Source organism: Scylla paramamosain, unplaced genomic scaffold (assembly GCF_035594125.1).
Source record: "Scylla paramamosain isolate STU-SP2022 unplaced genomic scaffold, ASM3559412v1 Contig49, whole genome shotgun sequence".
Lineage (NCBI taxonomy): Eukaryota > Metazoa > Arthropoda > Malacostraca > Decapoda > Portunidae > Scylla > Scylla paramamosain.
This window is the reverse complement of record NW_026973714.1, coordinates 342,949-359,188: the sequence shown is the minus strand read 5'-3', so window position 1 is coordinate 359,188 and position 16,240 is coordinate 342,949. Positions and strand designations below refer to the sequence as shown.

Below are 16,240 nucleotides of genomic sequence, written 5' to 3'. Positions count from 1 at the left end.
ATCATTATCACAAACCATCCTCTCCCTCCCCATGCATATAACACCACGACATTTTTTATATTATATTTATATATATATATATATATATATATGTATATGTATGTATATGTGTATATGTATATATGTGTATATATGTATGTATATGTATATATGTATATATGTATGTATGTATGTATATGTATATATATATATATGTATATATATATATATATATATATATATATATATATATATATATATATTTATTTATTTATTTATTTATTTATTTATTTATTTTTTTATTTATTTTTTTTTTTAGCAGGGTGGCCTTTTTGCAGGACGAGTCACAGGACACAAGAAAAAAGGACCAACACCGCTTTTTTCACCCACCACATTACATCATACAATAAATATCCCGGCCATCACCAAATCACTCTACTACTATCCGTGGTTCGGAACCCACGTAAAACTGTAGGTCCCTCCGCTATACGGATGCAATTCTTCCTCTGTCCTTCTTTGAACCAATAAAAAGCACAAAAAAACCCTTTTTACTCTGACTGTCCTTCACTCCTCTTTCACAACCTGATAATGCAGGCTCTGGATAGTCTGGCCCCTAACTTGTGCGTGGTTTGGCCCGGGGATTTGGGTGCGTGGGCGGCGTCCGTGGCTGTGGCTGTGTTGGGCTTGGCTTGCTCGGTTGGTGGAGGACTCTCCTGCTTTCCCCGATAAAGCCCTTGTCTTCCTGGCCATCTTAGAATGAATATAACACGTAAAAAAAAAAAAATAAATAAATAAAAAACATAAAAAAAAGATGTCCCTCCTAATTCAAATTGCGCCTGGGTCAAGCCCCAGTGACTATTTCTCCTACTACAATTCCCTTCTTATCACCCCCCTATTCTTCCCACTATCCCCACTTCTCCCTCCCCATCTTTTCTCTCTTTGTTATGTTATGTTATGTTTGAATTCCCCCATTTTCTTTAAAAGGTATCCAGTGAGTCAGAAAACTTAAAATTTATTGTCAGTAACCAGTAAATTTCTGTGACCATGGCTACATTTTAGTAATTTCTCATAATGGAACACATCTGCGCTAAAACAGATTAATGTGTGAGCTGGATATAAGTTCAAATGCGCCATAGATAAGGTAGTCTGATGGTCGGCCCGTGGAGGGCGTGTTACTGGGACTTACCATGGCGTGATGACGAGTAATAGGGATATTCACCAGCATAGAAAAAAAAATAAAATATATATATATATATATATATATATATATATATATATATATATATATATATATATATATATATATATATATATGTATATATATATATATATATATATATATATATATATATATATATATATATATATATATATATATATATATATATATATATATACGAGTATATATATATATATATATATATATATATATATATATTTTTTTTTTTTTTCTATATATATATATATATATATATATATATATATATATATATATATATATATATATATATATATATATATATATATATATATATATATATATATATATATATATATATATATATATATATATATATATATACGAGTATATATATATATATATATATATATATATATATATATATATATATATATATATATATATATATATATATATATATATATATATATATATATATATATATATTGTGTGTGTGTGGAGAGAGAGAGAGAGAGAGAGAGAGTGTTAGTTAGTTAGTTAGTTAGTTTCAGCTTCCTTGGTTTCAACACTGTTTTTCTCTTCATTCCCCAGACTGGCCACCAAAGAGTGAACTACCACGTGGAGGGAGGCTGGGGCGTCCTAAGAGTGGATCTTGGAGGGGGCGTGAGGCTGTGGCGTGCCCTGGATCGTGAAACTCCTGGTGGAGAGGTTGGCGTAGCCAGAGTGGTGGGCGTGGACGAAGGGCGCCCTCCTGTGTCCTCCACCGCCACCCTCACCATTACTGTCAGTGATGTGAATGATTGCCCGCCGCGTCTCCTGCCGCCCACACTGCTGTACGTGAAGGAGGGCGCGCCGCCTTCCCTACTGGGCGTCCTCTCAGCCACGGACGATGACCTGTGGCACCTCGGTCACGGCCCTCACTTCACCTTCAGCCTGGCGCCCTCCATCCCGGCACTCACCACCTGCAGGAGGGAGTGGAGGAGTGCGGGAGGCTGCAGGAGGGAGTGGAGGAGTGCGGGAGGCTGCCTTTAGGTAGCAGGAGCAGAAAAGCCTCCTTAGAGTATTCTACAGTGTGCTAATATCAATGGAAGTTTTTTTTTTTCAGTGATCGTTTTGTTTTAATTATTCTTCAAGATTTAGGCACGTGTTTCGTTATGAGAAGAATGACTAGTTGTTTATTTTTTTCGTATGTATTTATCTTAGGCTCCCGTTGTGGTGCTGTGGAATGTTTGTAGGAGTTTAGTTAGTATTTTTATTTTATTTATTCTTTATCTTATTTGATGAATCAGAGGAAGAATAAGAAAAGCCAGAGTGACCATATTATTGAATACGAAATGTTTTATACATTTATATGGTATTAACAATAAAGTAAACTTGAAACTATGTATGATTACCTTTGTGTTAAGTGATACTAGGTGTGTGTGTGTGTGTGTGTGTTTGTTTAATGCGTACCTAAGTGTGCAGATTTCCTTATCCTAAAGCAGTGTTTCCTGCTCGATATCACGCAAATTCTTAATGACTATTTAGGAATGTAAAATTAACAATTTGTTCACGTAACCATTTGTAAAAAAACGTTTTATCACAAGATAAGCAATTATCCTTAACAAGCGAGTAGTCATTCACAAGAAGCAGGTGAACAGCCAATGAATGTCACTGCTTCGGATTATGTTCTCATGTGTCATTCTAACCAATCATACTTTTTTGTCTTAATTTGGAAATCACATTTTTTAGTATCATTGTCATTATAAGGATTCATTAATTTGTAAAGCGACTGGTTAATGTGCATCTTATAATGAGTGGGTCTCATCAAAGAAAGTTCTCGTACGGTGGTTTGCGTGGTAATTGTACTCGAGATTTCGGAACAGTGAAGCGAGACAAGACAGGTTCAGGAGAGGAGGGAGTCAGGACAGGCAGGGAGGCTCGGTTCGCGAGCAGCTGTGGTAAGGGGTGGACGTGCTTGCTCTTCTGTGGCTCACTTTCTCTATCTTGTTTTAATTTCTATACTTTGCTTTCTATTTTTTTTCTACCGATCCTTATTTTTCCATTTTACTAGTTTCTTCCTCATTGTATTACCTCCGCTTCGTCCTCCCCCCACACCCGTCACGGCCACGCGCTCCTCAACACAACCCTGCTGTCGTCCCCAAACAGTCTGGTGAGTTTTGGTGAATTTTAAGCAGCCTATTCGAAACTGAGTGGAATTTTCCATGTAGTGGCAATTTTGTGTACAATAAATGTATATGGAGTTTGAGAAAAGTTAAGATATCACGTAACAAGGGAACAAGATAGTTACTTAAGTGAATGATCGTTAGAACTTAATCATGCATGGAAGTAGGTGTTGATAATTGTTAGTTGGTGGTGTAGCTGATGATGACAAGTTTTGGGTAAGGTTTGTGGTGGTCCGTTTATGTACTAAGAGCAGCTGGTGGTGACATGTCTGGGTGCAGGCTGAGGTGGAGGCGGGACTTGGAAGAGTCTGGGGGGGGATGAGGAATCAGCGGCTTGTTACTTGCGTCGTTCAGTGGTTTGTACTAAACAGTGGATTTAGTGTTGACTTTTTTTTTTTTCATTATCACTGCTGTTGGGAAATAAATATTCAGAATGGTTACTTGCATTTCCAGTAAGATAGTGTGCATTATGATAAACGTCCCACATTCATAACGTCTCCTGTTCGTCCACCAAGGCCTCGTTGACTTGTGTTGCGGAACAAAATTAAATCGATTAATCGTTCGACGACTTGCTCCCAGGCAGATGATTTTTTTAGTTATTCTTTACAGAATGTGCGCACCGTCCCTCGTCCCACCTCCAGGTTAGGTGGAGTTAGGTTAGTGACCTAGGTAAGACTATGGGGTTATAGGAGGAATATGGATGGGAATACTTGTAGGTTGGTGTGGCCTTTTGGAAAGAATTACCCTTCATTCGCACTCTCTCACGTCCGTCACCTTTAGTGTCTCTCCCTCTTCCCGATGAACCTCGGCAGTATGCTGTTACCTCCATTCGTAATTACCTCACTGCTGCCTGCCCTACTTATTTTCCTTGATTTCCTTTATTTAAAGAAATGTTAGTAAGAAACTAGCAATAATTTAATCTTGGCATTTTGGGTAATTTTTAAACTACTTCCTTGAATTTATGCCAAAATTCCAAAATGTTTTCTGCGTTTCAGATTGCCGGAAAATCTTTCGCCTCACCTGTTCTTCTATCTTTTCTGTTCACGGTTCTCTCTTCTTCCACGCTATTTTTTTTTTTAGTTTATTATTTATTTATTTATTTTTTTAAACGCGAAAACAAGACCGCTGGAGTTGCAGGCAGTGTTTGACCGTGTGTTTTGTTGTCTTTGGCCACCATCGTCATCCTCCTCCACCACCATCACCACTCCAGACACTGCTGTTCCTGTCAGTACCCCACCCCACCTCTGATGCTGCCGCTTCCACCACCACTACTGCTGCTGGAGGTCTGGAGTACTCTTCAGACAAATAGTTTGCATAGCAGAGTAAATTCCATTGCCGCAAGTAATTAATTCATCATTGTCTATATTCAGATGGTTAAAAAAGTGATTGTCGTGGTTTGCTATTGTTATCTGCCTTTCTCTTTCTCCCACTGCGCTCCCGGCTTGCTCTCCTCGCTCGCTTCCTCCTCCATTTTCAACACTTCCGCCACCCACTTGCTGTGTTCTTTACCTTGTTCGCTTGCTCTCTTCCTCTCCACATCTCTTCCTTTAGTCTCCCCCTTTTCCGGCGAGGCGTTTTCTCCAGTGATGGATCCGGAAACATTTTTTGCGAGTAGTCATGGTAGAAGGAGAGGAAGGCACTCAGTGGAGGGGCGCATATTTGATCACGCGTCTCGAGTGTGTTACTGTTTAGCGTGCATGGAATATTTAGTCAGTGTTTTTGTTTCATGATAGGATTTACCATTACCACTCTTGTATTTCATTGTGTGTGTGTGTGTGTGTGTGTATGTATATATATATATATATATATATATATATATATATATATATATATATATATATATATATATATATATATATATATATATATATATATATATATATATATATATATATATATAATTTTTTTTTTTTTCTCCGAATCCGCCACTTAGGACTATTCACTTAAAATTCCTTTAACCTTTGTCCTTCCTCAATTTCCGCTCTCATCCACCACTCACTCCTTGTCACTCCTTCGTACTCCTCCTTGCTATTTGTGTAATCTAACGCAAGTCTGTATCATTCGGCATTATTTGTATTAGCGTTGATCCCATAATTCATTGCTAGTCTCTCTCTCTCTCTCTCTCTCTCTCTCTCTCTCTCTCTCTCTCTCTCTCCACTTCATTGTTCCCGATTCCCATTTTCGCCTTTTTCTATTTTTCGTTGTTGTGGCCCCATGTTCTTTTTTTCATCTACACATCCATGTTTCTCACATCATCTTCCACTTAGTTTCCATATTTTTTTTCCTCCTAACTCCGTCTCACTTTTTCCCTCTTTCCTCTACCTCAGACTTCTATCCTCGACTGCTTTTTTGCCCCATCCTTAACCATATATTTTTTTAATGCAACAAGTTTTATCCGTCAGATGTATGTCAAACAAGTGAGAGAATGAAAAGTGATACTCCTTCCTCCACTTCTTCACGGACCTCCCATAGCAACAAGGACAAGACTGCCTGCCCTCTGACACGTCGTCTTGGTGGTGTCCTCCATTTCTAAGTTATTCGGTAATGTATTTTTGTTTGTGTGGAAAAATGTTTATATCCTTTATGAAAAAGTTGCTAAGTGTTCTTGTGTAGACGCAATTAGGAAGACAGTAAGAATATACCGTCAGTTGAAGTTGGCTCAGGTGTTCATTCATGCCTGATGTCGCTGCTCGGTATAACAGGTGTAGTGAACCAACACTGTACACAGTACTGTTTATTCTGAATCCAGTCAAGGCTGTAATCATATAAATTGAACACGTAACGCACCATAAGCATATTTTGCCGTTATGCTTATATAAATAAATTTCATCTACTCACTACAAAATGTATTAAGCTATATATATCTACCGCACACTTAATCTGTTTTGTACACTTACGTATTGAAGGCTTCATGAATGAGAAGGCTTCATGAATGAGCACGGGCGACGGGTGTAGAACGCAGGTCTGTGAGTAATGGTGGCCATCTGCCTTCCGCCGTTAGGAATGTTGCGAGCAACACACGATCACTACAAGGGTTTCATTATGGCCCTATCCTATATATAGGTCAGCATCTTTTAGTGTAAACATGGTCATCATCACCCTCACAACTCACTCTCCCACCTTCTCCTTTACCTTCTCATATTCAAGACTTCCACCTCACAACTCACTCTCCCACCTTCTCCTTTACCTTCTCATATTCAAGACTTCCACCTCACAACTCACTCTCCCACCTTCTCCTTTACCTTCCCATATTCAAGACTTCCATCACTAGCGGTAACACTCCCTTTGGGCAGTCTTGACCAACATTGCTATGTTGCCGGCACCTGCCTGTCTTCACATGCCTCCAAGGTAAAGAAAAATGTCTGGTTACACAACTTTGGAAAAGAATGGGTCTCCTCACTTGCAGGGGTTGCATCCCTCTAGTCATAGAGCTCCAGGAAGCAGAGTTTGTTATAAGGGCGCTGGACCACAATCCCTTTCTTAATTTTGTACTCGTGCCTGTAGTACCAAGCCGTCGTCGCTAACCTTGGTGTCTACGACTCTCGTGTTCACACTAATCTCCATAATTTCCGAGGCAGAATTTCATCTGTAACAATGATGAGGTTTCGACGCGTCATCAGGTCTCGCGGTGGTGAAGCAATGGCACGTATTCATGTGGCCAACGTTTCCAGAACAGGTTATCCAAGTACTGAGCGTGCTTCCACCGCCTCAGGATGGCGGTTGCATTTTCCCTTATTTAAGAGATTCACTTTCGTCAGTAAATGTTTCATGAGTCCCATGTATCATCATCCCCATGACGCACGTATTAGGTGCGTAGGCGTCAGTGCCTGTAGATGGATCACTGGGTCGTTTGACAACTGAGTTAACGGTCTGCTGCTGTTCACAATGACCTTTGCCTCACAGAAAAGTGTATGTAACCTCTCATCGTCCAGCAGCTGATTGCGTACAGTCAGTATTTGGCGCTCCCAAACTCCACCCATATGGGACGCCCTTGGTGGGTTCAATCTCCACTCTAATCCCTTCTTGTGTAAAGTTCCTCTAGCGTCTCTCTCTCCCATCGTCGCATGGCCGTACAAATAACGGCAAACCTCGTCGAGCTCCGTTCGTGTAAGAGTGTAAGAGTAATGGATGGACGTTCATCGACAACTGAGACCTTTTCTATGGCAGGGACACCTTGTACGCCAGGGATGGAGTGCATTTATCACGCCAGGCTGTTCCGTGTTTTGGCCGGAACACTCAAGCGGGAGGTTACTGCACTCCAGCGCTTTTTTCGTTATTCGGGAGGGAAGAAGGGGTAGTGAGGAGAAGGCGAGGGGCAAATGAGTTAAATCTAGAAAGGAAGCTAGCTCAGGGAAGGTGAGAAATAGCTTAAATCTAGAAAAGTAGCTAGCTCAGGGAAGGTGAGAAATAGCTTAAATCTAGAAAGGTAGCTAGCTCAGGGAAGGTGAGAAATAGCTTAAATCTAGAAAGGTAGCTAGCTCAGGGAAGGTGAGAAATAGCTTAAATCTAGAAAGGTAGCTAGCTCAGGGAAGGTGAGAAATAGCTTAAATCTAGAAAGGTAGCTAGCTCAGGGAAGGTGAGAAATAGCTTAAGTGTTTACTACGCAAACTGTAGAAGTATTTTTAATAAAATAGACTTGCTTAGAGGAATAGCGTGTGTAGAGAAATTTATCATTGCTTTAACTGAAATTTGGTTAGATATGTCAGGAAAAGTATTTAATCCAGAGGTTAAGATAGACGGTTATACACATTGTTCTATAAAGACAGGGGAAACAGGAGAGGAGGCGGCGACGCGTTATACGTTAGGGACACATTAGTGTTGTATTAACAGTAGAATTAAATCGGATAACACAAAACAGAGTCGATATGGGTAGGATCGCAGTCAGTAGTACTGGGAGTAGTGTACAGACCACCGACCAGTACAAAGGAAATTAACACCTCACTGTGGCAGGAAATAAATAGAGCAGGCAGGTACAGTCAGGTATGTGTGGTAGATTTTAGTTTTTGGAATATCGACTGGAGCCTGATTGTGGGTAACAAGGAAGCAGAGGAATTTCTTAACAGGATAATTTTTTAAAACAGGTAGTCGTAGAACCCACAAGGGGGAATAATAATCTAGATTTAATTCTTACTAACAGGGAGGAAGCAGTCACGCAGGTAGAGGTTGGAGGACAGCTAGGTAACAGTGACCGTTAGGAAATTAGGTACAATTTAAAATGAGTAGAAACTTCTAGAAGCAAAAACACTAGTAAAATACCTGACTTTAGGACAGCAGATTTTGAGGAATTAAAAAGGTACCTCCAAGGAGTGGACTGGCAACGGATGCAGGGTGAGGTCAGGTCCGGGACGGAGTTCAGAGAGATAAGGCAGGATGAGAGAGGTGAGGTGAGGCGTGAGGGTGTAGGACAAGAGGGAAGATGTGTCCGGAAGGAAGGAGGAAAGAGGAATGGGGAGATAGGTGTGAGTATGTTGGAATGTCAGGTCATGCTGAAATGAGAGAGGTGAGGTCAAGGCGAGTAGATGAGGGAGTGGAGAGGATGGTAGGGGACGAGATGAGGGGACTAGGTGAAATAAATGTAGATGAATTGTATAAATATTTCGTAGATAAAGTTCATACAGGTCAGTTAGCAAATATCCCGTATAGAGTAGTAAGATCACAGAAAAATTGTCCGGATGACTGCTGGGTAAAACATTATATAGGGCGGAAGGGAAGTATATATATATATATATATATATATATATATATATATATATATATATATATATATATATATATATATATATATATATATATATATATATATATATATATATATATATATATATATATATATATATATAAAGAAATTAAGGTCAGATGATTAAGTTATAAGGTCACAATATAATGGATTAGTTAGAACAGTCAGGAAGTTAACGAGGAAAGCAAAGGGCAATTATGAATTAAAGGTAGCCAGCCAGCCACTCGAAGAGGGACCAGGACGAAGAATAAGGATACTATAGGTCCATTAAAGGCAGCTGGTTAGTTCTGGGGAGGACATTAGTAAACTTCTGAATTATTATTTTTTAACTGTCTTCACCCAGGAAAACATGCAGGATATGTCAGATAGTGAACAGGTGTTTAGAGCAGATGAGAATGAGAAGCTGACATATTTCCATAACTGAGGAGATAGTGGAACAGGAGATAGATAGGCTAAAAAAGTTCAAGACATCAGGACCTGATGAAATATATCCCAGAGTACTTAAGGAATGCAAAGAGATTATTAGTGAGCCGTTAGTTTCTGTCTTTAGGAAATCACTGGAGTCGGGTGAGGTACCAGTAATGTGGAGGCAGGCTAATGTAGTACCCATCTCTAATAAAGGAGATAAAACCTGTCAGCTTAACTTAAGTTGTAGGTAAACTATTATAGAGTCAATAATAGCGAGGAATATTAGGGAACATTTAGACAACAAATATATAGATATATATGACTTGATAAAATCAGTCACAGATAGATATATATAACTTGATAAATCAGTCACAGCATGGCTTCACGAAGGGGAAGTCTTGCCTGACAAACTTAAGTTTTTACGGTAAAGTGTACGAGGCAGCAGATAATGGTGATAGTTATGATATCTTATATCTGGACTTTTTAGTAAAGCCTTTGACAAGGTACCCCATCAGAGGCTCCTGAGAAAGGTTAGGGCACACGGGATAGATGGGAGAGTGATAGGCTGGATAAGGTCATGGCTAAGCGACAGGTGACAGAGTTGTAATAAACGGCTCTAAATCCGAGTGGGGTCATGTAATTAGTGGGGTGCCACAGGGATCAGTATTAGGACCGTTGTTGTTTTTAATATACATCAATGACTTGGATAGCGGAATTAGTAGTGATGTTAGTAAATTTGCGGATGACACAGGTAGATTAGGTCAGAATCGATTAGGTCAGAATCGGATGCCATCGCCTTGCAGGCAGTAGATTTATAGATAAGATTCAGGAGTTATAGTTAGCTCTGAACTCCGTCTTGAGAAACAGGGCAAATAGGGTACTAGGATTAATTTTTAGGAGTGTTAAAAGTAGAAGGCCGGAAGTGATATTAAAGTTTTATACTTGGCGCTCGCTGGTCAGACCTCATCTAGACTACGCAGTGATATAGGTCTCTATTAGATAGAATCAGTTAGATAGAATCAGTACAAAGGAGAATGACTAAAAGGATACAGGGGATGAGGAGTATTCCTTACGAGGCGAGATTGAAGCTGTTAAATTTACATTCTTTAGAAGGATCTATTTTAAGAGGGGACCTGATATAAAAGTAGTCTTTTTAAGTGGTATAAGCAAAATTGTTAGGATCAGCAACCAGGGTAGAACAAGAAATAATGGGTTCAAGCTTGAAAAATTTACATAAGTTTATGTTTTGTTCTCAGAGTGGTAGATGAGATGATGATGGTAGATGATAAATCAAGTTTAACAACGTTAGTGCAAGGGGAGGAGGCAGTACTAGAGGAGGAGGCAGTAGACACCTGCCCAAACGATAATTACTCCCAGTGAGGTGTGCAGCACTGTTCAGGGGGTGCTGTGAACTTGTATCATTAAACCCAGCTGTGACCTCACTGAACGTTTGTTTTCCTTTGTGTCTCACAACACAAGGGGGCAGTCACAGCCTGCCCTCTAAAGACAACTCTCTTCCTCCACACAAAACTACAAGCACCTAATAACACACACACCCTTCACTCTAAAATTTTAAAATCATCATGGCGACTCCTACACCAGCCTCGGAGTCCCCATCTGGGGAGGGGACCATAAATATCCCCAGGTCGGACTGCCTTTCTGTCGACGACCCAAAGTGTCTTGACACCCCCCTCAACTTTTCTTCATTAATTTCTACAACATTCGCGGTCTAAGATCTAATTTTCAATCTGTAGAACACCACCTCTCCTCTTCTAAACCTCCTCATCTTTTTCCTCACTGAAAGTCAGGTGTCTGAGGCAACTGACAGTAACCCCTTTTCTGTTCCCTCCTACTTTCTCTATCCTCATTTTCGATCCAAAGCTGGATGCTGCATTTATGTGCGCAATGACTTAACCTGCTCTCGTGCCCACGCTCTTGAATCTTCCACCATCTTGCTACGACTACAGAGTCACTCATACTAAATTTATCATCTGTGCTGTATACCTCTCACCTAACTCCTCTGACTGGAAGTTTAGTCAAAGAATTTCTTATAAAGAGGAGCACATTCTGACCCTCTTCCCTTTTACAGAGATCTCCATTCTTGGAGACTTCAATGTTCACCACCAGCTTTGGCTTTCCTCTTGCCGTTCTGAGACGTCTCCGCCAGTTTTTCTCACCCCCCAGCTGCTAACTCTGTACAAGGGCCATCCATATCCGTCCATGTATGGAGTATGATGCTTCACATGTCTGGGGGTTTCCACTCATACTGCTCTTCTAGGCAGGGTGTATCAAAAGCTTTTCGTCTCATCGACTCCTCTCCTCTTAACTGACTGTCTTCAGCCTCTCTCTCACCGCCGCAGTGTTGTATATCTAGCTCTCTTCTACCGCTATTTTCATACTAACGGCTCTTCTGATCTTGCTAACTGCATGCATGCCTCCCCCTCCTTCCGTGGCTTCGCTGCACAAGACTTTCTTCTTTCTCTCACCCTTATTCTGTCCACCTCTCTAATGCAAGAGTTAACCAGTATTCTCAATCATTCATAGTTTTTTTTCTCTACCAAACTCTGGAACTCCCTGCCAGCTTCTGTATTTCCTTCCACCTTCTTATGAGTAGAATTCCTTCAAGAGGGAGGTTTCAAGACACTTATTCATCAATTTTTGACCACTGCTTTTGACACTTATGGGACTGGCATTTCAGTGGGCATATTTTTTTATTGTATTTTTGTTGCCCTTGACCAGTGTCCTTCCTACATAAAAAAAAAAAAGACACTAGAGAGCTTTAAGATTAGACAGGTTTATGGATAGGGATAAGAAATAGAGAAAAATAGGTAGATATATTTCATACAGAGACTGCCACGTCCCTGCATGAAGAAGCCTGGTCGCTTCTTGCAGCTTCCCTTATTTCTTATGTTCTTATGTGCGTGCACGTGGAGGCATCCCCAACACTTTCACTCTGCTTCTTTCCACTTTGACCAAGAACGGTCTGAAGCAATCCACTCCAGCTGACGAGAATGGTGCCAGCATGGGGGTTAGTCTCGGTCCTCAGGCAGGTGGTGTGTGTGGAATCCAGTAAGTGTGACGTAACATGCTCCCATCCTGCGTGAACTGTCAAGTAAGTAAGTTCTCATGCACTCTTGTAGAATCAATTTTGTGTGATATGATGATCTCTCTCCGTATGAGCATGGTGGAAATGGGATACCGACTTGTAGCAGGCAACGGTGCGTGGTCCAGCCGTCCACATGGAGTAAAATCCACCCTCACCCATGAAGGGTTCCACTCGACAGATCGAATGCTTCCTCTGTAGTTTTTTTTCTTTGACTTTAACTTTAGGTTCATCTCTTCTTTGCACGTTGTGGTTTGAACAACTCTTAATATCACCATCTCAGCATGTTTGATCTGAAATGATGCAGTTGGTAAGTGATAACGTCTCCCATGTCCTCCCGCCTGTAGCATCGGGGAACTTGAAAGACCGTCAGTCGTGGTAACTCCTCTAGCCAAGCCAACTAGGACCTGTGGTGATTTAGCAGGAGGGGGGCATCCATCCTTCCTTTCGGTTGCACTCGTCCTGAAAGATCTTCTTCGCCTTCGCCTTAATCATTACAGGACTGACCAGTCCAAGAGGGTCATACACGGAACTGCTCACCCTCAGTACTCCCCTCACAGCTAGTTGATTGATCCCTTTCCAGATCCTGTTTTGTAGCCAGTGCGTCCTTACTCAGATCTATTCTTATTCATGTCTCTCTCTGTAGGACACAGTGTACTACTACTATGTCTCCTTATGGTTACTACTAACCCCACTTTGTTAGCAGAAATCCTCTCTTTGTGAGCATTTGTTGAAGATCGCGAGTAAATCTGGAGGCATTTTCGGTGGAGGTACTGAAAGAATCAAGTTGTCCACGTACAAGCCTCTCCATGCTTAGTTTACTACTGGCCATGCGATATTCTTCCTCACAGTCGGTCAAACTCAAAGTTCATTGCAATGCGTAAGCAGCACAGGAGGGACTCCATACACATCCGAAAAGACATACCCGTCATTCGGTAGGCGCGCGTTACCCTCCTTAGGTCCCCATCTTTCCACTAAAGGAATCTTAAGGAGTCTCGGTGAAGAGGGGTCACGCCAGCTTGATGAGAAACATTGCCTTCACATCATTAGCCATCGCGGCAATCAGTTCACTTCGGAAACGCAGAAGGGCACCCACCAGTTTGCTATTTAGGTCAGGAACCTGCATCACTCCGTCTTTGAGGGAAACGTTGTTGTACTTCGCTGCGCAAACAAAGCCTTCACTTTCTCAGGTTTGTTTGGGTTCATGAGTGGATGGTGAGGCAGGCACCAGGTTACTCCTCGTGGTCCTTCACGTTCAGACGCTGGCATAACTCTCTAATAGCAATTGTTCTCTCTCTCTCCTGCATATCGTCGTCTGAAGTCCGGATCCCTAGCGAGGCGTCGTCTGTCCCTTCAAGCGTTTCTGCGCCATCTCGTTGTTGTTGTTTGGCAGATCCGGTTCTTCATCTCGAAATGGTGTGGGTAATTCGTGATGGCCGGCTACCGCTCTGGTGCTAGATGTCCACAGTTGCAACACTTGCTTGTCTTCCAGCAACATTGCTGAGTTCTCACCCGCTGAATGCCACGTGCCTTCGCCCTCCCAGAGTTTTCGTACTAAAGACATCGCCGGGCGTTCGTGGGCTATCCCCATCCTTGCGTCCTCGGTGCTTACAACCACCCCGTAGGGTTGGAGACACGAGATGGCATCTGGGAAGCGAGAGAGCAGCGAATAACTGAACTCGAGAGGAGAATTTTGTGAGTAATTAATTACTACTGTAAATTACGCACGAAATAAAAAACTCTACTACACCTCACTTCATATTATGGTTTTCACATTTAAAGGCAACTTAACCTGTTCCCCCTGCCATTACCTGCTATATTACGTTGCATACTACAAAGTTTTCAAGCTGAATTAACAACCTCATACTACTTATCATACATACTCTTGGTTTCTCCGTCCGTTTGCTGATCAGCCCCGTCCTCTTTGCCTCTCCAGTCCCTACTAGTTAGTAAAGGAGGCGGCTTCTGATAAAGTGGTGAAGGTGTTTAAGATAGCAACCCACGAGGATGACAAGGTGCGAACGTTGAAGACTGCTGGTCAGCAACATATTGAGCAATTAATTAACCATTTTCATCCACATCAATCAAACGTTCGCACCTTCCTGTCGTCCTCGCGGATTGCTTCTGTTTGCCGCAGAAGCAAGCGTCCCTCCTTCACCTCAGTCCTTGTTTGCCGCAGAAGCAAGCGTCCCTCCTTCACCTCGCTAGGACTGGGAAAATAAGAGAGGACGGCTGGTCAGGAAACATTAACATGGAACGCGGCGTCCGCCGCTCTTCACCCAGGTTGCTCAGACAGACAGCGGAGGGGGACTGGAAGGGCAGCGACTCCCGGAACATGGACACCTCTAGGCGACGATCACAACACCGCTGACACACCTGGCTGGGTAACAAGTCATGTTAGGCTGAGAAAACTAGCAATGATAGGGAAAGAGGTGGGGAGAGAAATCGATTTTAAATAAGTCTTTGGTAAGTGGCTGTGGTTCGTAAACACCGTTTGAGAGGACAGACTACGTCCCAGGGGAGGAGAAGAGGGAGAGAGAACGAATGACGGTGTAAAGTGCTCTGTAGAGGATGGAAACAGAGAATCGACAATACTGAGAGAGAGAGAGAGAGAGAGAGAGAGAGAGAGAGAGAGAGAGAGAGACTGCAGTGATAATCTTGAAAATAATTTCGTTTTTTTTTTCATTACGTAAAAATTATCATTCGATACACTCAGTTGAGTGAAAGAACGAAGGTCACAACTCAGAGTAAAGAAAATTTAAATTACCAGTAACGGTAATATGTGAAACTCGGTAAATGAGAAAGGAGACAGGGTTGCAAGGAAGCAATGGGAGGGAACCGAAGCCCATATTGCCCTAAAGAAAAATAGGCTGTCAGTACACATCACTTCCCATCATTAATCATCATTCCCTCACAACACGTCATATCCATTACTCCCCCATCACTAATCATCACGCCGTTATCCAACCTCCCGTGACCTCCATCACTCCAGCACCCATCATTGACACCATCATTGACAATCACATCACCTCTGATCCTCCATCACTCTCACTCTCACACCCCCAGCCACCTCCAGCACCATGCGTTAACCTTTTTTCACTCACTGAACAATATCACCACCATCCTCATCTATCGCCACCTTTCTCCCCTCATCATCACAAGTCATTCACATTATTACCTTTACCGCATGTACAGGAAGCTTCAGACTTCCAACCAATCATATTTACTACCTCCTAATAAACCTGGAGTTGACATGGTAAGAGGCTAGAAATATTGGTAGGAACAGAGGTAAGAAAGTGTGTTTCATTTTGAAGCCGACTGTACCTTGTGTATCACTATACCATTATCTCTCACTGTCTTTTCCTAACCACCACCACATCAAGAAAACATTTCACCACTGCAGCCTGACATCACTACCACACCACACCATAATATAACTAATGATCAGCAATATTTGTGGCTAAAACTGTAGGTTAATACTCAGCAATATCAAGGGACAGAACCCCATCCAGTAGATATTCCTAATCCTAAATCACAGCTGCTAGAAAAGAGCCGTAGTGTGTGAGGAAATTAACATCATTATCGGAGCGAAAAAAAAAAAATGAAACAGAAAAAGAAGACAGGAATAAGTCAATGAAAGGTAAAAA

The 16,240-nt window shown here is 41.6% G+C and overlaps 2 long non-coding RNA genes across 2 annotated transcripts; one reads left to right on the top strand and one right to left on the bottom strand.

Moving 5' to 3' along the window:
- Positions 1 to 2,993: 2,993 nt before the first annotated feature.
- Positions 2,994 to 14,347, top strand: LOC135098181 (uncharacterized). The gene is made up of 3 exons (XR_010266648.1): positions 2,994 to 3,332; positions 5,748 to 5,886; positions 13,915 to 14,347. It is a non-coding gene; the product is annotated as an uncharacterized LOC135098181 (long non-coding RNA).
- LOC135098182 (uncharacterized) lies at positions 12,295 to 16,188 on the bottom strand. The gene is made up of 2 exons (XR_010266649.1): positions 14,477 to 16,188; positions 12,295 to 14,240 (listed from the first exon to the last, which is right to left on the bottom strand). It is a non-coding gene; the product is annotated as an uncharacterized LOC135098182 (long non-coding RNA).
- Between the last annotated feature and the right edge of the window lie 52 nt (positions 16,189 to 16,240).